Source organism: Anomaloglossus baeobatrachus, chromosome 1, assembly GCF_048569485.1.
Source record: "Anomaloglossus baeobatrachus isolate aAnoBae1 chromosome 1, aAnoBae1.hap1, whole genome shotgun sequence".
NCBI classification, from domain to species: Eukaryota; Metazoa; Chordata; class Amphibia; order Anura; family Aromobatidae; genus Anomaloglossus; species Anomaloglossus baeobatrachus.
This window is the reverse complement of record NC_134353.1, coordinates 14,783,752-14,810,405: the sequence shown is the minus strand read 5'-3', so window position 1 is coordinate 14,810,405 and position 26,654 is coordinate 14,783,752. Positions and strand designations below refer to the sequence as shown.

The 26,654-nt window shown below is 62.5% G+C and overlaps 1 protein-coding gene across 5 annotated transcripts in view; it reads left to right on the top strand.

The window, feature by feature from the left end:
- LOC142303933 (PC-esterase domain-containing protein 1A-like) overlaps window positions 1–26,654 on the top strand; it is a 124,601-nt gene that overhangs the window by 52,447 nt on the left and 45,500 nt on the right. The window lies entirely within an intron of this gene.

The window sequence follows — 26,654 nt, the reverse complement described above, 5'->3', positions numbered from 1 at the left end:
GGCCTCGTGTCTGAGCAGTTCTCCCCAGTAGTCAGGTCAGGGCCGGCTGCTCCTGGTGGTGATTGCTCCGGCCTCGTGTCTGAGCAGTTCTCCCCAGTAGTCAGGTCAGGGCCGGCTGCTCCTGGTGGTGATGGCTCCGGCCTTGTGTATGAGCAGTTCTCCCCAGTAGTCAGGTCAGGGCCGGCTGCTCCTGGTGGTGATGGCTCTGGCCTCGTGTCTGAGCAGTTCTCCCCAGTAGTCAGGTCAGGGCCGGCTGCTCCTGGTGGTGATGGCTCCAGGCTCGTGTCTGAGCAGTTCTCTCCAGTAGTCAGGTCAGGGCCGGCTGCTCCTGGTGGTGATGGCTCCGGCCTCGTGTCTGAGCAGTTCTCCCCAGTAGTCAGGTCAGGGCCGGCTGCTCCTGGTGGTGATGGCTCCGGCCTCGTGTCTGAGCAGTTCTCCCCAGTAGTCAGGTCAGGTCCGGCTGCTCCTGGTGGTGATGGCTACGGCCTCGTGTCTGAGTAGTTCTCTCCAGTAGTCAGGTCAGGGCCGGCTGCTCCTGGGGGTGATGGCTCCGGCCTCGTGTCTGAGCAGTTCTCTCCAGTAGTCAGGTCAGGGCCGGCTGCTCCTGGTGGTGTTGGCTCCGGGCTCGTGTCTGAGCAGTTCTCCCCAGTAGTCAGGTCAGGGCCGGCTGCTCCTGGTGGTGATGGCTCCGGCCTCATGTCTGAGCAGTTCTCCCCAGTAGTTAGGTCAGGGCCGGCTGCTCCTGGTGGTGATGGCTCCGGCCTCGTGTCTGAGCAGTTCTCCCCAGTAGTCAGGTCAGGGCCGGCTGCTCCTGGTGGTGATGGCTCCAGGCTTGTGTCTGAGCAGTTCTCCCCAGTAGTCAGGTCAGGGCCGGCTGCTCCTGGTGGTGATGGCTCCAGGCTTGTGTCTGAGCAGTTCTCTCCAGTAGTCAGGTCAGGGCCGGCTGCTCCTGGTGGTGATGGCTCCGGGCTCGTGTCTGAGCAGTTCTCCCCAGTAGTCAGGTCAGGGCCGGCTGCTCCTGGTGGTGATGGCTCCGGCCTCGTGTCTGAGCAGTTCTCTCCAGTAGTCAGGTCAGGGCCAGCTGCTCCTGGTGGTGATGGCTCCGGCCTCGTGTCTGAGCAGTTCTCTCCAGTAGTCAGGTCAGGGTCGGCTGCTCCTGGTGGTGATGGCTCCGGCCTCGTGTCTGAGCAGTTCTCCCCAGTAGTCAGGTCAGGGCCGGCTGCTCCTGGTGGTGATGACTCCGGCCTTGTGTCTGAGCAGTGCTCCCCAGTAGTCAGGTCAGGGCCGGCTGCTCCTGGTGGTGATGGCTCCGGCCTTGTGTATGAGCAGTTCTCTCCAGTAGTCAGGTCAGGGCCGGCTGCTCCTGGTGGTGATAGCTCCGGCCTCGTGTCTGAGCAGTTCTCCCTAGTAGTCAGGTCAGGGCCGGCTGCTCCTGGTGGTGATTGCTCCGGCCTCGTGTCTGAGCAGTTCTCCCCAGTAGTCAGGTCAGGGCCGGCTGCTCCTGGTGGTGATGGCTCCGGCCTCGTGTCTGAGCAGTTCTCTCCAGTAGTCAGGTCAGGGCCGGCTGCTCCTGGTGGTGATGGCTCCGGCCTCGTGTCTGAGCAGTTCTCCCAAGTAGTCAGGTCAGGGCCGGCTGCTCCTGGTGGTGATGGCTCCGGCCTCGTGTATGAGCAGTTCTCCCCAGTAGTCAGGTCAGAGCCGGCTGCTCCTGGTGGTGATGGCTCCGGCCTTGTGTATGAGCAGTTCTCTCCAGTAGTCAGGTCAGGGTCGGCTGCTCCTGGTGGTGATGGCTCCGGCCTTGTGTATGAGCAGTTCTCCCCAGTAGTCAGGTCAGGGCCGGCTGCTCCTGGTGATGATGGCTCCGGCCTCGTGTCTGAGCAGTTCTCTCCAGTAGTCAGGTCAGGGCCGGCTGCTCCTGGTGGTGATGGCTCCGGCCTCGTGTCTCAGCAGTTCTCTCCAGTAGTCAGGTCAGGGCCGGCTTCTCCTGGTGGTGATGGCTCCGGGCTCGTGTCTGAGCAGTTCTCCCCAGTAGTCAGGTCAGGGCCGGCTGCTCCTGGTGGTGATGGCTCCGGCCTCGTGTCTGAGCAGTTCTTCCCAGTAGTCAGGTCAGGGTCGGCTGCTCCTGGTGGTGATGGCTCCGGCCTCGTGTCTGAGCAGTTCTCCCCAGTAGTCAGGTCAGGGCCGGCTGCTCCTGGTGGTGATGGCTCCGGCCTCGTGTCTGAGCAGTTCTCCCCAGTAGTCAGGTCAGGGCCGGCTGCTCCTGGTGATGATCGCTCCGGCCTCGTGTCTGAGCAGTTCTCCCCAGTAGTCAGGTCAGGGCCGGCTGCTCCTGGTGGTGATGGCTCCGGCCTCGTGTCTGAGCAGTTCTCCCCAGTATCAGGTCAGGGTCGGCTGCTCCTGGTGGTGATGGCTCCGGGCTCGTGTCTGAGCAGTTCTCTCCAGTAGTCAGGTCAGGGCCGGCTGCTCCTGGTGGTGATGGCTCCGGCCTCGTGTATGAGCAGTTCTCCCCAGTAGTCAGGTCAGGGCCGGCTGCTCCTGGTGGTGATTGCTCCGGCCTCATGTCTGAGCAGTTCTCCCCAGTAGTCAGGTCAGGGCCGGCTGCTCCTGGTGGTGATGGCTCCGGCCTTGTGTATGAGCAGTTCTCCCCAGTAGTCAGGTCAGGGCCGGCTGCTCCTGGTGGTGATGGCTCTGGCCTCGTGTCTGAGCAGTTCTCTCCAGTAGTCAGGTCAGGGCCAGCTGCTCCTGGTGGTGTTGGCTCCGGGCTCGTGTCTGAGCAGTTCTCCCCAGTAGTCAGGTCAGGGCCGGCTGCTCCTGGTGGTGATGGCTCCGGCCTCGTGTCTGAGCAGTTCTCCCCAGTAGTTAGGTCAGGGCCGGCTGCTCCTGGTGGTGATGGCTCCAGGCTTGTGTCTGATCAGTTCTCCCCAGTAGTCAGGTCAGGGCCGGCTGCTCCTGGTGGTGATGGCTCCGGGCTCGTGTCTGAGCAGTTCTCCCCAGTAGTCAGGTCAGGGCCGGCTGCTCCTGGTGGTGATGGCTCCGGCCTCGTGTCTGAGCAGTTCTCTCCAGTAGTCAGGTCAGGGCCGGCTGCTCCTGGTGGTGATGGCTCCGGCCTCGTGTCTGAGCAGTGCTCCCCAGTAGTCAGGTCAGGGCCGGCTGCTCCTGGTGGTGATGGCTCCGGCCTTGTGTATGAGCAGTTCTCTCCAGTAGTCAGGTCAGGGCCGGCTGCTCCTGGTGGTGATAGCTCCGGCCTCGTGTCTGAGCAGTTCTCCCTAGTAGTCAGGTCAGGGCCGGCTGCTCCTGGTGGTGATGGCTCCGGCCTCGTGTCTGAGCAGTTCTCTCCAGTAGTCAGGTCAGGGCCGGCTGCTCCTGGTGGTGATGGCTCCGGCCTCGTGTCTGAGCAGTTCTCCCCAGTAGTCAGGTCAGGGCCGGCTGCTCCTGGTGGTGATGGCTCCGGGCTCGTGTCTGAGCAGTTTTCCCCAGTAGTCAGGTCAGGGCCGGCTGCTCCTGGTGGTGATGGCTCCGGCCTCGTGTCTGAGCAGTTCTCCCCAGTAGTCAGGTCAGGGTCGGCTGCTCCTGGTGGTGATGGCTCCGGGCTCGTGTCTGAGCAGTTCTCTCCAGTAGTCAGGTCAGGGCCGGCTGCTCCTGGTGGTGATGGCTCCGGGCTCGTGTCTGAGCAGTTCTCCCCAGTAGTCAGGTCAGGGCCGGCTGCTCCTGGTGGTGATGGCTCCGGCCTCGTGTCTGAGCAGTTCTGCCCAGTAGTCAGGTCAGGGCCGGCTGCTCCTGGTGGTGATGCCTCCGGCCTCGTGTCTGAGCAGTGCTCCCCAGTAGTCAGGTCAGGGCCGGCTGCTCCTGGTGGTGATGGCTCCGGCCTCGTGTCTGAGCAGTGCTCCCCAGTAGTCAGGTCAGGTCCGGCTGCTCCTGGTGGTGATGGCTCTGGCCTCGTGTCTGAGCTGTTCTCCTCAGTAGTCAGGTCAGGGCCGGCTGCTCCTGGTGGTGATGGCTCCGGGCTTGTGTCTGAGCAGCTCTCTCCAGTAGTCAGGTCAGGGCCGGCTGCTCCTGGCGGTGATGGCTCCGGGCTCGTGTCTGAGCAGTTCTCTTCAGTAGTCAGGTCAGGGCCGGCTGCTCCTGGTGGCGATGGCTCCGGCCTCGTGTCTGAGCAGTTCTCCCCAGTAGTCAGGTCAGGGCCGGCTGCTCCTGGTGGTGATGGCTCCGGCCTCGTGTCTGAGCAGTTCTCTCCAGTAGTCAGGTCAGGGCCGGCTGCTCCTGGTGGTGATGGCTCCGGGCTCGTGTCTGAGCAGTTCTCCCCAGTAGTCAGGTCAGGGCCGGCTGCTCCTGGTGGTGATGGCTCCGGCCTCGTGTTTGAGCAGTTCTCCCCAGTAGTCAGGTCAGGGCCGGCTGCTCCTGGTGGTGATGGCTCCGGGCTCGTGTCTGAGCAGTTCTCTCCAGTAGTAAGGTCAGGGCCGGCTGCTCCTGGTGGTGATGGCTCCGGCCTCGTGTCTGAGCAGTTCTCTCCAGTAGTCAGGTCAGGGCCGGCTGCTCCTGGTGGTGATGGCTCCGGGCTCGTGTCTGAGCAGTTCTCTCCAGTAGTCAGGTCAGGGCCGGCTGCTCCTGGTGGTGATGGCTCCGGGCTCGTGTCTGAGCAGTTCTCTCCAGTAGTCAGGTCAGGGCCGGCTGCTCCTGGTGGTGATGGCTCCGGGCTCGTGTCTGAGCAGTTCTCTCCAGTAGTCAGGTCAGGGCCGGCTGCTCCTGGTGGTGATGGCTCCAGCCTCGTGTTTGAGCAGTTCTCCCCAGTAGTCAGGTCAGGGTCGGCTGCTCCTGGTGGTGATGGCTCCGGGCTCGTGTCTGAGCAGTTCTCCCTAGTAGTCAGGTCAGGGCCGGCTGCTCCTGGTGGTGATGGCTCCGGCCTCGTGTCTGAGCAGTTCTCTCCAGTAGTCAGGTCAGGGCCGGCTGCTCCTGGTGGTGATGGCTCCGGCCTCGTGTCTGAGCAGTTCTCCCCAGTAGTCAGGTCAGGGCCGGCTGCTCCTGGTGGTAATGGCTCTGGCCTCGTGTCTGAGCAGTTCTCTCCAGTAGTCAGGTCAGGGCCGGCTGCTCCTGGTGGTGATGGCTCCGGGCTCGTGTCTGAGCAGTTCTCTCCAGTAGTCAGGTCAGGGCCGGCTGCTCCTGGTGGTGATGGCTCCGGCCTCGTGTCTGAGCAGTTCTCCCCAGTAGTCAGGTCAGGGCCGGCTGCTCCTGGTGGTGATGGCTCCGGCCTCGTGTCTGAGCAGTTCTCCCCAGTAGTCAGGTCAGGGCCGGCTGCTCCTGGTGGTGATGGCTCCGTCCTCGTGTCTGAGCAGTTCTCCCCAGTAGTCAGGTCAGGGCTGGCTGCTCCTGGTGGTGATGGCTCTGGCCTCGTGTCTGAGCAGTTCTCCCCAGTAGTCAGGTCAGGGCCGGCTGCTCCTGGTGGTGATGGCCCTGGCCTCGTGTATGAGCAGTTCTCCCCAGTAGTCAGGTCAGGGCCGGCTGCTCCTGGTGGTGATGGCTCCGGTCTCGTGTCTGAGCAGTTCTCCCCAGTAGTCAGGTCAGGGCTGGCTGCTCCTGGTGGTGATGGCTCCGGCCTCGTGTCTGAGCAGTTCTTCCCAGTAGTCAGGTCAGGGCCGGCTGCTCCTGGTGGTGATGGCTCTGGCCTCGTGTCTGAGCAGTTCTCTCCAGTAGTCAGGTCAGGGCCGGCTGCTCCTGGTGGTGATGGCTCCGGCCTCGTGTCTGAGCAGTTCTCTCCAGTAGTCAGGTCAGGGCCGGCTGCTCCTGGTGGTGATGGCTCCGGCCTCGTGTATGAGCAGTTCTCCCCAGTAGTCTGGTCAGGGCCGGCTGCTCCTGGTGGTGATGGCTCCGGCCTCGTGTCTGAGCAGTTCTCCCCAGTAGTCAGGTCAGGGCCGGCTGCTCCTGGTGGTGATGGCTCCGGCCTCGTGTCTGAGCAGTTCTCTCCAGTAGTCAGGTCAGGGCCGGCTGCTCCTGGTGGTGATGGCTCCGGCCTCGTGTCTGAGCAGTTCTCTCCAGTAGTCAGGTCAGGGCCGGCTGCTCCTGGTGGTGATGGCTCCGGCCTCGTGTCTGAGCAGTTCTCCCCAGTAGTCAGGTCAGGACCGGCTGCTCCTGGTGGTGATGGCTCCAGGCTCGTGTCTGAGCAGTACTCCCCAGTAGTCAGGTCAGGGTCGGCTGCTCCTGGTGGTGATGGCTCCGGGCTCGTGTCTGAGCAGGTCTCTCCAGTAGTCAGGTCAGGGCCGGCTGCTTTTGGTGGTGATGGCTCCGGCCTCGTGTCTGAGCAGTTCTCTCCAGTAGTCAGGTCAGAGCCGGCTGCTCCTGGTGGTGATGGCTCCGGCCTCGTGTCTGAGCAGTTCTCCCCAGTAGTCAGGTCAGGGTCGGCTGCTCCTGGTGGTGATGGCTCCGGCCTTGTGTCTGAGCAGTTCTTCCCAGTAGTCAGGTCAGGACCGGCTGCTCCTGGTGGTGATGGCTCCAGGCTCGTGTCTGAGCAGTTCTCTCCAGTAGTCAGGTCAGGGCCGGCTGCTCCTGGTGGTGATGGCTCCGGCCTTGTGTCTGAGCAGTTCCCCCCAGTAGTCAGGTCAGGACCGGCTGCTCCTGGTGGTGATGGCTCCAGGCTCGTGTCTGAGCAGTTCTCTCCAGTAGTCAGGTCAGGGCCGGCTGCTCCTGGTGGTGATGGCTCCAGGCTCGTGTCTGAGCAGTTCTCTCCAGTAGTCAGGTCAGGGCCGGCTGCTCCTGGTGATGATGGCTCCGGGCTCGTGTCTGAGCAGTTCTCCCCAGTAGTCAGGTCAGGGCCGGCTGCTCCTGGTGGTGATGGCTCCGGGCTCGTGTCTGAGCAGTTCTCTCCAGTAGTCAGGTCAGGGCCGGCTGCTCCTGGTGGTGATGGCTCTGGCCTCGTGTCTGAGCAGTTCTCTCCAGTAGTCAGGTCAGGGCCGGCTGCTCCTGGTGGTGATGGCTCCGGCCTCGTGTCTGAGCAGTTCTCCCCAGTAGTCAGGTCAGGGCCGGCTGCTCCTGGTGGTGATGGCTCCGGCCTTGTGTCTGAGCAGTTCTCCCCAGTAGTCAGGTCAGGGCCGGCTGCTCCTGGTGGTGATGGCTCCGGCCTCGTGTCTGAGCAGTTCTCCCCAGTAGTCAGGTCAGGGCCGGCTGCTCCTGGTGGTGATGGCTCCGGCCTCGTGTCTGAGCAGTTCTCCCCAGTAGTCAGGTCAGGGCCGGCTGCTCCTGGTGGTGATGGCTCCGGCCTTGTGTCTGAGCAGTTCTCTCCAGTAGTTAGGTCAGGACCGGCTGCTCCTGGTGGTGATGGCTCCGGCCTCGTGTCTGAGCAGTTCTCCCCAGTAGTCAGGTCAGGGTCGGCTGCTCCTGGTGGTGATGGCTCCGGCCTCGTGTCTGAGCAGTTCTCCCCAGTAGTCAGGTCAGGGCCGGCTGCTCCTGGTGGTGATGGCTCCGGCCTCGTGTCTGAGCAGTTCTCCCCAGTAGTCAGGTCAGGGCCGGCTGCTCCTGGTGGTGATGGCTCCGGGCTCGTGTCTGAGCAGTTCTCTCCAGTAGTCAGGTCAGGGCCGGCTGCTCCTGGTGGTGATGGCTCTGGCCTCGTGTCTGAACAGTTCTCTCCAGTAGTCAGGTCAGGGCCGGCTGCTCCTGGTGGTGATGGCTCCGGGCTCGTGTCTGAGCAGTTCTCTCCAGTAGTCAGGTCAGGGCCGGCTGCTCCTGGTGGTGATGGCTCTGGCCTCGTGTCTGAGCAGTTCTCCCCAGTAGTCAGGTCAGGGCCGGCTGCTCCTGGTGGTGATGGCTCTGGCCTCGTGTATGAGCAGTTCTCCCCAGTAGTCAGGTCAGGGCCGGCTGCTCCTGGTGGTGATGGCTCCGGGCTCGTGTCTGAGCAGTTCTCTCCAGTAGTCAGGTCAGGGCCGGCTGCTCCTGGTGGTGATGGCTCCGGCCTCGTGTCTGAGCAGTTCTCCCCAGTAGTCAGGTCAGGGCCGGCTGCTCCTGGTGGTGATGGCTCCGGCCTCGTGTCTGAGCAGTTCTTCCCAGTAGTCAGGTCAGGGCCGGCTGCTCCTGGTGGTGATGGCTCTGGCCTCGTGTCTGAGCAGTTCTCTCCAGTAGTCAGGTCAGGGCCGGCTGCTCCTGGTGGTGATGGCTCCGGCCTCGTGTCTGAGCAGTTCTCCCCAGTAGTCAGGTCAGGGCCGGCTGCTCCTGGTGGTGATGGCTCCGGCCTCGTGTCTGAGCAGTTCTCTCCAGTAGTCAGGTCAGGGCCAGCTGCTCCTGGTGGTGATGGCTCCGGCCTCGTGTCTGAGCAGTTCTCCCCAGTAGTCAGGTCAGGGCCGGCTGCTCCTGGTGGTGATGGCTCCGGCCTCGTGTCTGAGCAGTTCTCCCCAGTAGTCAGGTCAGGGCCGGCTGCTCCTGGTGGTGATGGCTCCGGCCTCGTGTCTGAGCAGTTCTCTCCAGTAGTCAGGTCAGGGCCAGCTGCTCCTGGTGGTGATGGCTCCGGCCTCGTGTATGAGCAGTTCTCCCCAGTAGTCAGGTCAGGGCCGGCTGCTCCTGGTGGTGATGGCTCCGGCCTCGTGTCTGAGCAGTTCTCTCCAGTAGTCAGGTCAGGGTCGGCTGTTCCTGGTGGTGATGGCTCCGGGCTCGTGTCTGAGCAGTTCTCCCCAGTAGTCAGGTCAGGGCCGGCTGCTCCTGGTGGTGATGGCTCCGGCCTCGTGTCTGAGCAGTTCTCCTCAGTAGTCAGGTCAGGGCCGGCTGCTCCTGGTGGTGATGGCTCCGGCCTCGTGTCTGACCAGTTCTCCCCAGTAGTCAGGTCAGGGCCGGCTGCTCCTGGTGGTGATGGCTCCGGCCTCGTGTATGAGCAGTTCTCCCCAGTAGTCTGGTCAGGGCCGGCTGCTCCTGGTGGTGATGGCTCCGGCCTCGTGTCTGAGCAGTTCTCTCCAGTAGTCAGGTCAGGGCCAGCTGCTCCTGGTGGTGATGGCTCCGGCCTCGTGTCTGAGCAGTTCTCTCCAGTAGTCAGGTCAGGGCCGGCTGCTCCTGGTGGTGATGGCTCCGGCCTCGTGTCTGAGCAGTTCTCTCCAGTAGTCAGGTCAGGGCCGGCTGCTCCTGGTGGTGATGGCTCCGGCCTCGTGTCTGAGCAGTTCTCCCCAGTAGTCAGGTCAGGGCCGGCTGCCCCTGGTGGTGATGGCTCCGGCCTCGTGTCTGAGCAGTTCTCCCCAGTAGTCAGGTCAGGGCCGGCTGCTCCTGGTGGTGATGGCTCCGGGCTCGTGTCTGAGCAGTTCTCCCCAGTAGTCAGGTCAGGGCCGGCTGCTCCTGGTGGTGATGGCTCCGGCCTCGTGTCTGAGCAGTTCTCTCCAGTAGTCAGGTCAGGGCCGGCTGCTCCTGGTGGTGATGGCTCCGGCCTTGTCTGAGCAGTTCTCTCCAGTAGTCAGGTCAGGGCCGGCTGCTCCTGGTGGTGATGGCTCCGGCCTTGTCTGAGCAGTTCTCTCCAGTAGTCAGGTCAGGGCCGGCTGCTCCTGGTGGTGATGGCTCCGGCCTCGTGTCTGAGCAGTTCTCCCCAGTAGTCAGGTCAGGGCCGGCTGCTCCTGGTGGTGATGGCTCCGGCCTCGTGTCTGAGCAGTTCTCCCCAGTAGTCAGGTCAGGGCCGGCTGCTCCTGGTGGTGATGGCTCCGGCCTCGTGTCTGAGCAGTTCTCCTTAGTAGTCAGGTCAGGGCCGGCTGCTCCTTTTGGTGATGGCTCCGTCCTCGTGTCTGAGCAGTTCTCTCCAGTAGTCAGGTCAGGGCCGGCTGCTCCTGGTGGTGATGGCTCTGGCCTCGTGTCTGAGCAGTTCTCTCCAGTAGTCAGGTCAGGTCCGGCTGCTCCTGGTGGTGATGGCTCCGGCCTCGTGTCTGAGCAGTTCTCTCCAGTAGTCAGGTCAGGGCCGGCTGCTCCTGGTGGTGATGGCTCCGGCCTCGTGTCTGAGCAGTTCTCCCCAGTAGTCAGGTCAGGACCGGCTGCTCCTGGTGGTGATGGCTCCAGGCTCGTGTCTGAGCAGTTCTCCCCAGTAGTCAGGTCAGGGTCGGCTGCTCCTGGTGGTGATGGCTCCGGCCTCGTGTCTGAGCAGTTCTCTCCAGTAGTCAGGTCAGAGCCGGCTGCTCCTGGTGGTGATGGCTCCGGCCTCGTGTCTGAGCAGTTCTCCCCAGTAGTCAGGTCAGGGTCGGCTGCTCCTGGTGGTGATGGCTCCGGCCTCGTGTCTGAGCAGTTCTCCCCAGTAGTCAGGTCAGGGTCGGCTGCTCCTGGTGGTGATGGCTCCGGCCTCGTGTCTGAGCAGTTCTCCCCAGTAGTCAGGTCAGGGTCGGCTGCTCCTGGTGGTGATGGCTCCGGCCTTGTGTCTGAGCAGTTCTTCCCAGTAGTCAGGTCAGGACCGGCTGCTCCTGGTGGTGATGGCTCCAGGCTCGTGTCTGAGCAGTTCTCTCCAGTAGTCAGGTCAGGGCCGGCTGCTCCTAGTGGTGATGGCTCCGGCCTCGTGTCTGAGCAGTTCTCCCCAGTAGTCAGGTCAGGGCCGGCTGCTCCTGGTGGTGATGGCTCCGGCCTCGTGTCTGAGCAGTTCTCCCCAGTAGTCAGGTCAGGGCCGGCTGCCCCTGGTGGTGATGGCTCCGGCCTCGTGTCTGAGCAGTTCTCCCCAGTAGTCAGGTCAGGGCCGGCTGCTCCTGGTGGTGATGGCTCCGGCCTCGTGTCTGAGCAGTTCTCCCCAGTAGTCAGGTCAGGGCCGGCTGCTCCTGGTGGTGATGGCTCCAGGCTCGTGTCTGAGCAGTTCTCTCCAGTAGTCAGGTCAGGGCCGGCTGCTCCTGGTGGTGATGGCTCCGGCCTCGTGTCTGAGCAGTTCTCTCCAGTAGTCAGGTCAGGGCTGGCTGCTCCTGGTGGTGATGGCTCCGGCCTCGTGTCTGAGCAGTTCTCCCCAGTAGTCAGGTCAGGGCCGGCTGCTCCTGGTGGTGATGGCTCCGGGCTCGTGTCTGAGCAGTTCTCTCCAGTAGTAAGGTCAGGGCCGGCTGCTCCTGGTGGTGATGGCTCCGGCCTCGTGTCTGAGCAGTTCTCCCCAGTAGTCAGGTCAGGGCCGGCTGCTCCTGGTGGTGATGGCTCCGGGCTCGTGTCTGAGCAGTTCTCTCCAGTAGTCAGGTCAGGGCCGGCTGCTCCTGGTGGTGATGGCTCCAGCCTCGTGTTTGAGCAGTTCTCCCCAGTAGTCAGGTCAGGGTCGGCTGCTCCTGGTGGTGATGGCTCCGGGCTCGTGTCTGAGCAGTTCTCCCTAGTAGTCAGGTCAGGGCCGGCTGCTCCTGGTGGTGATGGCTCTGGCCTCGTGTATGAGCAGTTCTCCCCAGTAGTCAGGTCAGGGCCGGCTGCTCCTGGTGGTGATGGCTCCGGGCTCGTGTCTGAGCAGTTCTCTCCAGTAGTCAGGTCAGGGCCGGCTGCTCCTGGTGGTGATGGCTCCGGCCTCGTGTCTGAGCAGTTCTCCCCAGTAGTCAGGTCAGGGCCGGCTGCGCCTGGTGGTGATGGCTCCGGCCTCGTGTCTGAGCAGTTCTTTCCAGTAGTCAGGTCAGGGCCGGCTGCTCCTGGTGGTGATGGCTCTGGCCTCGTGTCTGAGCAGTTCTCTCCAGTAGTCAGGTCAGGGCCGGCTGCTCCTGGTGGTGATGGCTCCGGCCTCGTGTATGAGCAGTTCTCCCCAGTAGTCTGGTCAGGGCCGGCTGCTCCTGGTGGTGATGGCTCCGGCCTCGTGTCTGAGCAGTTCTCTCCAGTAGTCAGGTCAGGGCCGGCTGCTCCTGGTGGTGATGGCTCAGGCCTCGTGTCTGAGCAGTTCTCTCCAGTAGTCAGGTCAGGGCCGGCTGCTCCTGGTGGTGATGGCTCCGGCCTCGTGTCTGAGCAGTTCTCTCCAGTAGTCAGGTCAGGGCCGGCTGCTCCTGGTGGTGATGGCTCCGGCCTCGTGTCTGAGCAGTTCTCTCCAGTAGTCAGGTCAGGGCCGGCTGCTCCTGGTGGTGATGGCTCCGTCCTCGTGTCTGAGCAGTTCTCTCCAGTAGTCAGGTCAGGGCCGGCTGCTCCTGGTGGTGATGGCTCTGGCCTCGTGTCTGAGCAGTTCTCTCCAGTAGTCAGGTCAGGTCCGGCTGCTCCTGGTGGTGATGGCTCCGGCCTCGTGTCTGAGCAGTTCTCTCCAGTAGTCAGGTCAGGGCCGGCTGCTCCTGGTGGTGATGGCTCTGGCCTCGTGTCTGAGCAGTTCTCCCCAGTAGTCAGGTCAGGGCCGGCTGCTCCTGGTGGTGATGGCTCCGGGCTTGTGTCTGAGCAGTTCTCCCCAGTAGTCAGGTCAGGGCCGGCTGCTCCTGGTGGTGATGGCTCCGGCCTCGTGTCTGAGCAGTTCTCTCCAGTAGTCAGGTCAGGGCCGGCTGCTCCTGGTGGTGATGGCTCCGGCCTCGTGTCTGAGCAGTTCTCCCCAGTAGTCAGGTCAGGACCGGCTGCTCTTGGTGGTGATGGCTCCAGGCTCGTGTCTGAGCAGTTCTCCCCAGTAGTCAGGTCAGGGTCGGCTGCTCCTGGTGGTGATGGCTCCGGCCTCGTGTCTGAGCAGTTCTCTCCAGTAGTCAGGTCAGAGCCGGCTGCTCCTGGTGGTGATGGCTCCGGCCTCGTGTCTGAGCAGTTCTCCCCAGTAGTCAGGTCAGGGTCGGCTGCTCCTGGTGGTGATGGCTCCGGCCTCGTGTCTGAGCAGTTCTCCCCAGTAGTCAGGTCAGGGTCGGCTGCTCCTGGTGGTGATGGCTCCGGCCTCGTGTCTGAGCAGTTCTCCCCAGTAGTCAGGTCAGGGTCGGCTGCTCCTGGTGGTGATGGCTCCGGCCTTGTGTCTGAGCAGTTCTTCCCAGTAGTCAGGTCAGGACCGGCTGCTCCTGGTGGTGATGGCTCCAGGCTCGTGTCTGAGCAGTTCTCTCCAGTAGTCAGGTCAGGGCCGGCTGCTCCTGGTGGTGATGGCTCTGGCCTCGTGTCTGAGCAGTTCTCTCCAGTAGTCAGGTCAGGGCCGGCTGCTCCTGGTGGTGATGGTTCCGGCCTCGTGTCTGAGCAGTTCTCCCCAGTAGTCAGATCAGGGCCGGCTGCTCCTGGTGGTGATGGCTCCGGCCTCGTGTCTGAGCAGTTCTCCCCAGTAGTCAGGTCAGGGCCGGCTGCCCCTGGTGGTGATGGCTCTGGCCTCGTGTCTGAGCAGTTCTCTCCAGTAGTCAGGTCAGGGCCGGCTGCTCCTGATGGTGATGGCTCCGGCCTCGTGTATGAGCAGTTCTCCCCAGTAGTCTGGTCAGGGCCGGCTGCTCCTGGTGGTGATGGCTCCGGCCTCGTGTCTGAGCAGTTCTCTACAGTAGTCAGGTCAGGGCCAGCTGCTCCTGGTGGTGATGGCTCCGGCCTCGTGTCTGAGCAGTTCTCTCCAGTAGTCAGGTCAGGGCCGGCTGCTCCTGGTGGTGATGGCTCAGGCCTCGTGTCTGAGCAGTTCTCCCCAGTAGTCAGGTCAGGGCCGGCTGCTCCTGGTGGTGATGGCTCCGGCCTCGTGTCTGAGCAGTTCTCTCCAGTAGTCAGGTCAGGGCCGGCTGCTCCTGGTGGTGATGGCTCCGGCCTCGTGTCTGAGCAGTTCTCTCCAGTAGTCAGGTCAGGGCCGGCTGCTCCTGGTGGTGATGGCTCCGGCCTCGTGTCTGAGCAGTTCTGCCCAGTAGTCAGGTCAGGGACGGCTGCCCCTGGTGGTGATGGCTCCGGCCTCGTGTCTGAGCAGTTCTCCCCAGTAGTCAGGTCAGGGCCGGCTGCTCCTGGTGGTGATGGCTCCGGGCTCGTGTCTGAGCAGTTCTCCCCAGTAGTCAGGTCAGGGCCGGCTGCTCCTGGTGGTGATGGCTCCGGCCTCGTGTCTGAGCAGTTCTCTCCAGTAGTCAGGTCAGGGCCGGCTGCTCCTGGTGGTGATGGCTCCGGCCTTGTCTGAGCAGTTCTCTCCAGTAGTCAGGTCAGGGCCGGCTGCTCCTGGTGGTGATGGCTCCGGCCTTGTCTGAGTAGTTCTCCCCAGTAGTCAGGTCAGGGCCGGCTGCTCCTGGTGGTGATGGCTCCGGCCTTGTCTCTGAGCAGTTCTCTCCAGTAGTCAGGTCAGGGCCGGCTGCTCCTTTTGGTGATGGCTCCGTCCTCGTGTCTGAGCAGTTCTCTCCAGTAGTCAGGTCAGGGCCGGCTGCTCCTGGTGGTGATGGCTCTGGCCTCGTGTCTGAGCAGTTCTCTCCAGTAGTCAGGTCAGGTCCGGCTGCTCCTGGTGGTGATGGCTCCGGCCTCGTGTCTGAGCAGTTCTCTCCAGTAGTCAGGTCAGGGCCGGCTGCTCCTGGTGGTGATGGCTCCGGCCTCGTGTCTGAGCAGTTCTCCCCAGTAGTCAGGTCAGGACCGGCTGCTCCTGGTGGTGATGGCTCCAGGCTCGTGTCTGAGCAGTTCTCCCCAGTAGTCAGGTCAGGGTCGGCTGCTCCTGGTGGTGATGGCTCCGGCCTCGTGTCTGAGCAGTTCTCTCCAGTAGTCAGGTCAGGGCCGGCTGCTCCTGGTGGTGATGGCTCCGGCCTCGTGTCTGAGCAGTTCTCCCCAGTAGTCAGGTCAGGGCCGGCTGCTCCTGGTGGTGATGGCTCCAGGCTCGTGTCTGAGCAGTTCTCACCAGTAGTCAGGTCAGGGTCGGCTGCTCCTGGTGGTGATGGCTCCGGCCTCGTGTCTGAGCAGTTCTCTCCAGTAGTTAGGTCAGAGCCGGCTGCTCCTGGTGGTGATGGCTCCGGCCTCGTGTCTGAGCAGTTCTCCCCAGTAGTCAGGTCAGGGTCGGCTGCTCCTGGTGGTGATGGCTCCGGCCTCGTGTCTGAGCAGTTCTCCCCAGTAGTCAGGTCAGGGTCGGCTGCTCCTGGTGGTGATGGCTCCGGCCTCGTGTCTGAGCAGTTCTCCCCAGTAGTCAGGTCAGGGTCGGCTGCTCCTGGTGGTGATGGCTCCGGCCTTGTGTCTGAGCAGTTCTTCCCAGTAGTCAGGTCAGGACCGGCTGCTCCTGGTGGTGATGGCTCCAGGCTCGTGTCTGAGCAGTTCTCTCCAGTAGTCAGGTCAGGGCCGGCTGCTCCTAGTGGTGATGGCTCCGGCCTCGTGTCTGAGCAGTTCTCCCCAGTAGTCAGGTCAGGGCCGGCTGCTCCTGGTGGTGATGGCTCCGGCCTCGTGTCTGAGCAGTTCTCCCCAGTAGTCAGGTCAGGGCCGGCTGCCCCTGGTGGTGATGGCTCCGGCCTCGTGTCTGAGCAGTTCTCCCCAGTAGTCAGGTCAGGGCCGGCTGCTCCTGGTGGTGATGGCTCCGGCCTCGTGTCTGAGCAGTTCTCCCCAGTAGTCAGGTCAGGGCCGGCTGCTCCTGGTGGTGATGGCTCCAGGCTCGTGTCTGAGCAGTTCTCCCCAGTAGTCAGGTCAGGGCCGGCTGCTCCTGGTGGTGATGGCTCCGGCCTCGTGTCTGAGCAGTTCTCTCCAGTAGTCAGGTCAGGGCTGGCTGCTCCTGGTGGTGATGGCTCCGGCCTCGTGTCTGAGCAGTTCTCCCCAGTAGTCAGGTCAGGGCCGGCTGCTCCTGGTGGTGATGGCTCCGGGCTCGTGTCTGAGCAGTTCTCTCCAGTAGTAAGGTCAGGGCCGGCTGCTCCTGGTGGTGATGGCTCCGGCCTCGTGTCTGAGCAGTTCTCCCCAGTAGTCAGGTCAGGGCCGGCTGCTCCTGGTGGTGATGGCTCCGGGCTCGTGTCTGAGCAGTTCTCTCCAGTAGTCAGGTCAGGGCCGGCTGCTCCTGGTGGTGATGGCTCCAGCCTCGTGTTTGAGCAGTTCTCCCCAGTAGTCAGGTCAGGGTCGGCTGCTCCTGGTGGTGATGGCTCCGGGCTCGTGTCTGAGCAGTTCTCCCTAGTAGTCAGGTCAGGGCCGGCTGCTCCTGGTGGTGATGGCTCTGGCCTCGTGTATGAGCAGTTCTCCCCAGTAGTCAGGTCAGGGCCGGCTGCTCCTGGTGGTGATGGCTCCGGGCTCGTGTCTGAGCAGTTCTCTCCAGTAGTCAGGTCAGGGCCGGCTGCTCCTGGTGGTGATGGCTCCGGCCTCATGTCTGAGCAGTTCTCCCCAGTAGTCAGGTCAGGGCCGGCTGCTCCTGGTGGTGATGGCTCCGGCCTCGTGTCTGAGCAGTTCTCCCCAGTAGTCAGGTCAGGGCCGGCTGCTCCTGGTGGTGATGGCTCCGGCCTCATGTCTGAGCAGTTCTCCCCAGTAGTCAGGTCAGGGCCGGCTGCTCCTGGTGGTGATGGCTCTGGCCTCGTGTCTGAGCAGTTCTCCCCAGTAGTCAGGTCAGGGCCGGCTGCTCCTGGTGGTGATGGCTCCGGCCTCGTGTCTGAGCAGTTCTCTCCAGTAGTCAGGTCAGGGCCGGCTGCTCCTGGTGTTGATGGCTCCAGGCTCGTGTCTGAGCAGTTCTCTCCAGTAGTCAGGTCAGGGCCGGCTGCTCCTGGTGGTAATGGCTCCGGGCTCGTGTCTGAGCAGTTCTCCTCAGTAGTCAGGTCAGGGCCGGCTGCTCCTGGTGGTGATGGCTCCGGCCTCGTGTATGAGCAGTTCTCCCCAGTAGTCTGGTCAGGGCCGGCTGCTCCTGGTGGTGATGGCTCCGGCCTCGTGTCTGAGCAGTTCTCTCCAGTAGTCAGGTCAGGGCCGGCTGCTCCTGGTGGTGATGGCTCAGGCCTCGTGTCTGAGCAGTTCTCCCCAGTAGTCAGGTCAGGGCCGGCTGCTCCTGGTGGTGATGGCTCCGGCCTCGTGTCTGAGCAGTTCTCTCCAGTAGTCAGGTCAGGGCCGGCTGCTCCTGGTGGTGATGGCTCCGGCCTCGTGTCTGAGCAGTTCTCTCCAGTAGTCAGGTCAGGGCCGGCTGCTCCTGGTGGTGATGGCTCCGGCCTCGTGTCTGAGCAGTTCTCCTTAGTAGTCAGGTCAGGGCCGGCTGCTCCTTTTGGTGATGGCTCCGTCCTCGTGTCTGAGCAGTTCTCTCCAGTAGTCAGGTCAGGGCCGGCTGCTCCTGGTGGTGATGACTCTCGGCCTCGTGTCTGAGCAGTTCTCTCCAGTAGTCAGGTCAGGTCCGGCTGCTCCTGGTGGTGATGGCTCCGGCCTCGTGTCTGAGCAGTTCTCTCCAGTAGTCAGGTCAGGGCCGGCTGCTCCTGGTGGTGATGGCTCCGGCCTCGTGTCTGAGCAGTTCTCCCCAGTAGTCAGGTCAGCACCGGCTGCTCCTGGTGGTGATGGCTCCAGGCTCGTGTCTGAGCAGTTCTCCCCAGTAGTCAGGTCAGGGTCGGCTGCTCCTGGTGGTGATGGCTCCGGCCTCGTGTCTGAGCAGTTCTCTCCAGTAGTCAGGTCAGAGCCGGCTGCTCCTGGTGGTGATGGCTCCGGCCTCGTGTCTGAGCAGTTCTCCCCAGTAGTCAGGTCAGGGTCGGCTGCTCCTGGTGGTGATGGCTCCGGCCTCGTGTCTGAGCAGTTCTCCCCAGTAGTCAGGTCAGGGTCGGCTGCTCCTGGTGGTGATGGCTCCGGCCTCGTGTCTGAGCAGTTCTCCCCAGTAGTCAGGTCAGGGTCGGCTGCTCCTGGTGGTGATGGCTCCGGCCTTGTGTCTGAGCAGTTCTTCCCAGTAGTCAGGTCAGGACCGGCTGCTCCTGGTGGTGATGGCTCCAGGCTCGTGTCTGAGCAGTTCTCTCCAGTAGTCAGGTCAGGGCCGGCTGCTCCTGGTGGTGATGGTTCCGGCCTCGTGTCTGAGCAGTTCTCCCCAGTAGTCAGGTCAGGGCCGGCTGCTCCTGGTGGTGATGGCTCCGGCCTCGTGTCTGAGCAGTTCTCCCCAGTAGTCAGGTCAGGGCCGGCTGCCCCTGGTGGTGATGGCTCCGGCCTCGTGTCTGAGCAGTTCTCCCCAGTAGTCAGGTCAGGGCCGGCTGCTCCTGGTGGTGATGGCTCCAGGCTCGTGTCTGAGCAGTTCTCTCCAGTAGTCAGGTCAGGGCCGGCTGCTCCTGGTGGTGATGGCTCCGGCCTCGTGTCTGAGCAGTTCTCCCCAGTAGTCAGGTCAGGGCCGGCTGCTCCTGGTGGTGATGGCTCCAGGCTCCTGTCTGAGCAGTTCTCTCCAGTAGTCAGGTCAGGGTCGGCTGCTCCTGGTGGTGATGGCTCCGGCCTCGTGTCTGAGCAGTTCTCTGCAGTAGTCAGGTCAGGGCCGGCTGCTCCTGGTGGTGATGGCTCCGGCCTCGTGTCTGAGCAGTTCTCCCCAGTAGTCAGGTCAGGGTCGGCTGCTCCTGGTGGTGATGGCTCCGGCCTCGTGTCTGAGCAGTTCTCCCCAGTAGTCAGGTCAGGGCCGGCTGCTCCTGGTGGTGATGGCTCCAGGCTCGTGTCTGAGCAGTTCTCCCCAGTAGTCAGGTCAGGGCCGGCTGCTCCTGGTGGTGATGGCTCCGGCCTCGTGTCTGAGCAGTTCTCTCCAGTAGTCAGGTCAGGGCCGGCTGCTCCTGGTGGTGATGGCTCCAGCCTCGTGTTTGAGCAGTTCTCCCCAGTAGTCAGGTCAGGGTCGGCTGCTCCTGGTGGTGATGGCTCCGGGCTCGTGTCTGAGCAGTTCTCCCTAGTAGTCAGGTCAGGGCCGGCTGCTCCTGGTGGTGATGGCTCCGGCCTCGTGTCTGAGCAGTTCTCTCCAGTAGTCAGGTCAGGGCCGGCTGCTCCTGGTGGTGATGGCTCCGGCCTCGTGTCTGAGCAGTTCTCCCCAGTAGTCAGGTCAGGGCCGGCTGCTCCTGGTGGTGATGGCTCTGGCCTCGTGTCTGAGCAGTTCTCTCCAGTAGTCAGGTCAGGGCCGGCTGCTCCTGGTGGTGATGGCTCCGGGCTCGTGTCTGAGCAGTTCTCCCCAGTAGTCAGGTCAGGGTCGGCTGCTCCTGGTGGTGATGGCTCCAGCCTCGTGTCTGAGCAGTTCTCCCCAGTAGTCAGGTCAGGGCCGGCTGCTCCTGGTGGTGATGGCTCCGGCCTTGTGTCTGACCAGTTCTCTCCAGTAGTCAGGTCAGGGCCGGCTGCTCCTGGTGGTGATGGCTCCGGCCTCGTGTCTGAGCAGTTCTCCCCAGTAGTCAGGTCAGGGCCGGCTGCTCCTGGTGGTGATGGCTCCGGCCTCGTGTCTGAGCAGTTCTCTCCAGTAGTCAGGTCGGGGCCGGCTGCTCCTGGTGGTGATGGCTCCGGCCTCGTGTCTGAGCAGTTCTCTCCAGTAGTCAGGTCAGGACCGGCTGCTCCTGGTGGTGATGGCTCCGGGCTCGTGTCTGAGCAGTTCTCCCCAGTAGTCAGGTCAGGGCCGGCTGCTCCTGGTGGTGATGGCTCCGGCCTCGTGTCTGAGCAGTTCTCCCCAGTAGTCAGGTCAGGGCCGGCTGCTCCTGGTGGTGATGGCTCCGGGCTCGTGTCTGAGCAGTTCTCTCCAGTAGTCAGGTCAGGGCCGGCTGCTCCTGGTGGTGATGGCTCCGGCCTCGTGTCTGAGCAGTTCTCTCCAGTAGTCAGGTCAGGGCCGGCTGCTCCTGGTGGTGATGGCTCCGGGCTCGTGTCTGAGCAGTTCTCTCCAGTAGTCAGGTCAGGGCCGGCTGCTCCTGGTGGTGATGGCTCCGGCCTCGTGTCTGAGCAGTTCTCTCCAGTAGTCAGGTCAGGGCCGGCTGCTCCTGGTGGTGATGGCTCCGGGCTCGTGTCTGAGCAGTTCTCTCCAGTAGTCAGGTCAGGGCCGGCTGCTCCTGGTGGTGATGGCTCCGGTCTCGTGTCTGAGCAGTTCTCCCCAGTAGTCAGGTCAGGGCCGGCTGCTCCTGGTGGTGATGGCTCCGGCCTCGTGTCTGAGCAGTTCTCCCCAGTAGTCAGGTCAGGGCCGGCTGCTCCTGGTGGTGATGGCTCCAGCCTCGTGTTTGAGCAGTTCTCCCCAGTAGTCAGGTCAGGGTCGGCTGCTCCTGGTGGTGATGGCTCCGGGCTCGTGTCTGAGCAGTTCTCCCTAGTAGTCAGGTCAGGGCCGGCTGCTCCTGGTGGTGATGGCTCCGGCCTCGTGTCTGAGCAGTTCTCTCCAGTAGTCAGGTCAGGGCCGGCTGCTCCTGGTGGTGATGGCTCCGGCCTCGTGTCTGAGCAGTTCTCCCCAGTAGTCAGGTCAGGGCCGGCTGCTCCTGGTGGTGATGGCTCTGGCCTCGTGTCTGAGCAGTTCTCTCCAGTAGTCAGGTCAGGGCCGGCTGCTCCTGGTGGTGATGGCTCCGGGCTCGTGTCTGAGCAGTTCTCCCCAGTAGTCAGGTCAGGGCCGGCTGCTCCTGGTGGTGATGGCTCCGGCCTCGTGTCTGAGCAGTTCTCTCCAGTAGTCAGGTCAGGGCCGGCTGCTCCTGGTGGTGATGGCTCTGGCCTCGTGTCTGAGCAGTTCTCCCCAGTAGTCAGGTCAGGGTCGGCTGCTCCTGGTGGTGATGGCTCCGGCCTCGTGTCTGAGCAGTTCTCCCCAGTAGTCAGGTCAGGGTCGGCTGCTCCTGGTGGTGATGGCTCCGGCCTCGTGTCTGAGCAGTTCTCCCCAGTAGTCAGGTCAGGGCTGGCTGCTCCTGGTGGTGATGGCTCTGGCCTCGTGTCTGAGCAGTTCTCCCCAGTAGTCAGGTCAGGGCCGGCTGCTCCTGGTGGTGATGGCCCTGGCCTCGTGTATGAGCAGTTCTCCCCAGTAGTCAGGTCAGGGTCGGCTGCTCCTGGTGGTGATGGCTCCGGCCTCGTGTCTGAGCAGTTCTCTCCAGTAGTCAGGTCAGGGCCGGCTGCTCCTGGTGGTGATGGCTCCGGCCTCGTGTCTGAGCAGTTCTCCCCAGTAGTCAGGTCAGGACCGGCTGCTCCTGGTGGTGATGGCTCCAGGCTCGTGTCTGAGCAGTTCTCCCCAGTAGTCAGGTCAGGGTCGGCTGCTCCTGGTGGTGATGGCTCCGGCCTCGTGTCTGAGCAGTTCTCTCCAGTAGTCAGGTCAGGGCCGGCTGCTCCTGGTGGTGATGGCTCCAGGCTCGTGTCTGAGCAGTTCTCACCAGTAGTCAGGTCAGGGTCGGCTGCTCCTGGTGGTGATGGCTCCAGGCTCGTGTCTGAGCAGTTCTCTCCAGTAGTCAGGTCAGGGCCGGCTGCTCCTGGTGGTGATGGCTCCGGCCTCGTGTCTGAGCAGTTCTCCCCAGTAGTCAGGTCAGGGTCGGCTGCTCCTGGTGGTGATGGCTCCGGCCTCGTGTCTGAGCAGTTCTCCCCAGTAGTCAGGTCAGGGCCGGCTGCTCCTGGTGGTGATGGCTCCAGGCTCGTGTCTGAGCAGTTCTCCCCAGTAGTCAGGTCAGGGCCGGCTGCTCCTGGTGGTGATGGCTCCGGCCTCGTGTCTGAGCAGTTCTCCCCAGTAGTCAGGTCAGGGCCGGCTGCTCCTGGTGGTGATGGCTCCAGGCTCCTGTCTGAGCAGTTCTCTCCAGTAGTCAGGTCAGGGTCGGCTGCTCCTGGTGGTGATGGCTCCGGCCTCGTGTCTGAGCAGTTCTCTGCAGTAGTCAGGTCAGGGCCGGCTGCTCCTGGTGGTGATGGCTCCGGCCTCGTGTCTGAGCAGTTCTCCCCAGTAGTCAGGTCAGGGTCGGCTGCTCCTGGTGGTGATGGCTCCGGCCTCGTGTCTGAGCAGTTCTCCCCAGTAGTCAGGTCAGGGCCGGCTGCTCCTGGTGGTGATGGCTCCAGGCTCGTGTCTGAGCAGTTCTCCCCAGTAGTCAGGTCAGGGCCGGCTGCTCCTGGTGGTGATGGCTCCGGCCTCGTGTCTGAGCAGTTCTCTCCAGTAGTCAGGTCAGGGCCGGCTGCTCCTGGTGGTGATGGCTCCAGCCTCGTGTTTGAGCAGTTCTCCCCAGTAGTCAGGTCAGGGTCGGCTGCTCCTGGTGGTGATGGCTCCGGGCTCGTGTCTGAGCAGTTCTCCCTAGTAGTCAGGTCAGGGCCGGCTGCTCCTGGTGGTGATGGCTCCGGCCTCGTGTCTGAGCAGTTCTCTCCAGTAGTCAGGTCAGGGCCGGCTGCTCCTGGTGGTGATGGCTCCGGCCTCGTGTCTGAGCAGTTCTCCCCAGTAGTCAGGTCAGGGCCGGCTGCTCCTGGTGGTGATGGCTCTGGCCTCGTGTCTGAGCAGTTCTCTCCAGTAGTCAGGTCAGGGCCGGCTGCTCCTGGTGGTGATGGCTCCGGGCTCGTGTCTGAGCAGTTCTCCCCAGTAGTCAGGTCAGGGTCGGCTGCTCCTGGTGGTGATGGCTCCAGCCTCGTGTCTGAGCAGTTCTCCCCAGTAGTCAGGTCAGGGCCGGCTGCTCCTGGTGGTGATGGCTCCGGCCTTGTGTCTGACCAGTTCTCTCCAGTAGTCAGGTCAGGGCCGGCTGCTCCTGGTGGTGATGGCTCCGGCCTCGTGTCTGAGCAGTTCTCCCCAGTAGTCAGGTCAGGGCCGGCTGCTCCTGGTGGTGATGGCTCCGGCCTCGTGTCTGAGCAGTTCTCCCCAGTAGTCAGGTCAGGGCCGGCTGCTCCTGGTGGTGATGGCTCCGGGCTCGTGTCTGAGCAGTTCTCTCCAGTAGTCAGGTCAGGGCCGGCTGCTCCTGGTGGTGATGGCTCCGGCCTCGTGTCTGAGCAGTTCTCTCCAGTAGTCAGGTCAGGGCCGGCTGCTCCTGGTGGTGATGGCTCCGGGCTCGTGTCTGAGCAGTTCTCTCCAGTAGTCAGGTCAGGGCCGGCTGCTCCTGGTGGTGATGGCTCCGGCCTCGTGTCTGAGCAGTTCTCCCCAGTAGTCAGGTCAGGGCCGGCTGCTCCTGGTGGTGATGGCTCCAGCCTCGTGTTTGAGCAGTTCTCCCCAGTAGTCAGGTCAGGGTCGGCTGCTCCTGGTGGTGATGGCTCCGGCCTCGTGTCTGAGCAGTTCTGCCCAGTAGTCAGGTCAGGGCCGGCTGCTCCTGGTGGTGATGGCTCCGGCCTCGTGTCTGAGCAGTTCTGCCCAGTAGTCAGGTCAGGGCCGGCTGCTCCTGGTGGTGATGGCTCCGGCCTCGTGTCTGGGCAGTTCTCTCCAGTAGTCAGGTCAGGGCCGGCTGCTCCTGGTGGTGATGGCTCCGGGCTCGTGTCTGAGCAGTTCTCCCTAGTAGTCAGGTCAGGGCCGGCTGCTCCTGGTGGTGATGGCTCCGGCCTCGTGTCTGAGCAGTTCTCTCCAGTAGTCAGGTCAGGGCCGGCTGCTCCTGGTGGTGATGGCTCCGGCCTCGTGTCTGAGCAGTTCTCCCCAGTAGTCAGGTCAGGGCCGGCTGCTCCTGGTGGTGATGGCTCTGGCCTCGTGTCTGAGCAGTTCTCTCCAGTAGTCAGGTCAGGGCCGGCTGCTCCTGGTGGTGATGGCTCCGGGCTCGTGTCTGAGCAGTTCTCCCCAGTAGTCAGGTCAGGGCCGGCTGCTCCTGGTGGTGATGGCTCCGGCCTCGTGTCTGAGCAGTTCTCTCCAGTAGTCAGGTCAGGGCCGGCTGCTCCTGGTGGTGATGGCTCTGGCCTCGTGTCTGAGCAGTTCTTTCCAGTAGTCAGGTCAGGGTCGGCTGCTCCTGGTGGTGATGGCTCCGGCCTCGTGTCTGAGCAGTTCTCCCCAGTAGTCAGGTCAGGGTCGGCTGCTCCTGGTGGTGATGGCTCCGGCCTCGTGTCTGAGCAGTTCTCCCCAGTAGTCAGGTCAGGGCTGGCTGCTCCTGGTGGTGATGGCTCTGGCCTCGTGTCTGAGCAGTTCTCCCCAGTAGTCAGGTCAGGGCCGGCTGCTCCTGGTGGTGATGGCCCTGGCCTCGTGTATGAGCAGTTCTCCCCAGTAGTCAGGTCAGGGTCGGCTGCTCCTGGTGGTGATGGCTCCGGCCTCGTGTCTGAGCAGTTCTCTCCAGTAGTCAGGTCAGGGCCGGCTGCTCCTGGTGGTGATGGCTCCGGTCTCGTGTCTGAGCAGTTCTCCCCAGTAGTCAGGTCAGGGCCGGCTGCTCCTGGTGGTGATGGCTCCGGCCTCGTGTCTGAGCAGTTCTTCCCAGTAGTCAGGTCAGGGCCGGCTGCTCCTGGTGGTGATGGCTCCGGCCTCGTGTCTGAGCAGTTCTCTCCAGTAGTCAGGTCAGGGCCGGCTGCTCCTGGTGGTGATGGCTCCGGCCTCGTGTCTGAGCAGTTCTCCCCAGTAGTCAGGTCAGGGCCGGCTGCTCCTGGTGGTGATGGCTCCGGCCTCGTGTCTGAGCAGTTCTTCCCAGTAGTCAGGTCAGGGCCGGCTGCTCCTGGTGGTGATGGCTCCGGCCTCGTGTCTGAGCAGTTCTCTCCAGTAGTCAGGTCAGGGCCGGCTGCTCCTGGTGGTGATGGCTCCGGCCTCGTGCATACCTCCCAACCGTCCCGGATACAGCGGGACAGTCCCTCTTCTGAGCCTTTGATCCCGGGTCCCGCCCGTGAGGCTGTTTATCCCGGCTCCACCCACCCACTGTAGCCCCGCCTCGCTGTTTCTCCCTTCTACTATTCATTACAGAGCCGAGCGCGCACCTACTCCTGTGACTGCTGCTGAGGTATGAATCACCCCCTGCAGCAGAGCGACCCCCCTGCAGCAGAGCGACCCCCCCCTGCAGCAGAGCGACCCCCCCCTGCAGCAGAGCCCCCCCCTGCACCAGAGCCGACCCCCCCCAGTCCCGGAGCCTGCGTTTCCCTGCAGCTGTTCTCTGACTCCCCGTGTGCGGCTTCTCACTGCTGCAGACACGCGGGGAGTCAGGACGCTGAGGAGACCGTGCAATCAGCACTCCTCTCTCCTGCAGATAGCACTGGCCAGTAATAACCTATGCAGAGTGACATCTGCAGGCTTCTATTACCGATCAGTGGTCTCCTGCCTGTGGAGCAGAGCTGCTGGGTCCTAGCTTCCCAACAGCTTCAGCTCTGCTTTATCCTGGCTCCTCTACCAGTTAAAGGGAACCTGTCAGCAGAAATTTCACAATAAAAATAAAAGCTTCCCCTCTGCAGCTCCTGGGCTGCTTCTAGAAAGGTTCCTGTTGTTATTGTGCCCCCTTTGAGACCTACAAAAATACTTTATGAAGTCTTACCTTTTTGTATGCAAATGTGTTTTTATGGTCACGGGGGCGGGCTGTCTGGCGTCCGTTATTCCCCCTCCTGCCGCTTTACGCAGTCCCCCATTGCTCATTTACATACACAAGGACGCCTTCCTCATGTAACTGTCCTCCCGAAGTTTTGCGCATGTGAACGCTTTTTCAGGTGATTGCGCAGGCACGAGATTATGGGCGGCGCTGTGATTGTCATCAGCAGCGTTAACCAAGTACCCGCTCATAATCTCGTGCCCGCACTTTTCCCTCTGACTCCACCGTTATGCGCAAGTGCTGGCCATATGAACCATGTTACCTATTACCGCTTGCACGAGATTATGGGCGGGTACTTGGATGACACTGCTGATGACAATCACAGCGCCGCCCATAATCTCGCGCCCATGATAATAGGTAACGTGGTTCATATGGACAGTGCTTGCACATAACGGTGGAGGCAGAGTGAGAAGCGCGGGCACGAGATTATGGGAAGGTACTTGGATGACGCTGCTGATGACAATCACAGCGCCGCCCATAATCTCGCGCCTGCGCAATCACCTCAAAAGCGTTCACACTTTGCACAGTGCTTACTCCCGCGAGAGTGGCACTGGGCATGCACAAAACTTCAGGAGGACAGTTACATGAGGAAGGCGTCCTCATGTATGGAAATGAGCAATGGGGGACGGCGTACAGCGGCAGGAGGGGGAATAACGGACGCCAGACAGCCCGCCCCCGTGACCATAAAAACAGATTTGCATACAAAAAGGTAAGACTTCATAAAGTATTATTTTAGGTCTCAAAGGGGGCACAATAGCAACAGGAACCTTTCCAGAATGCAGCCCAGGAGCTGCAGAGGGGAATCTTTTATTTTTTTTGCTAAATTTCTGGTGACAGTTTCCCTTTAAAGGGAACCTATCAGGTGCAATCTGCACTCAGAGCCAGGAGCAGTTCTGGGTGTATATTGCTAATCCCTCCCTAACTGTCCCTGTATACACTAGCATAGATAAAGGCAGCTATAGAAAAAGTATTTTTAAAGAGCTTATATCTTATGCTAATTAGCGCGGGGACTAGTCCCAAGGGCGTTACTTCACTTGGCTAGTCGGCTCATATAGCGTGTTAGTACTCACACAGGGGCGTAATAACATGCTAACATGCTATGCGAGCCGACTAGCCAAGTGAAGTAACGCCCTTGGGACTAGTCCCCGCGCTCATTAGCATAAGATATAAGATCTTTAAAAATATTTGTTCTTGATCTCTTTATCTATGCTAGTGTATACAGGGACGGTTAGGCAGGGATTAGCAATATGTACCCAGAACTGCTCCTGGCTCTGAGTGCATATTGCACCTGACAGGTTCACTTTAAAGGGAACCTGTCACCAGATTTGGGGCCTATAAGCTGCGGCCACCACCAGCGGGATCTTATGTACACATTCTAACATGCTGCATACCTCCCAACCGTCCCGGATACAGCGGGACTTTCACGCTTTACGTTGTTTGTCCCGTTGCCACGGGCGGGACGGCCGGCTCCCGGGCTCCGCCCACCCACTCTCTCTCCGCCTCCCTGCTTTTCCCTCCTACCATCCTAGTAGACGTGGCATAGAGAGGAGCGCTGCCTGTGCTGCTGCTGGTACAGTAAACTAATCTCCCCAGCGCTGATTTCCC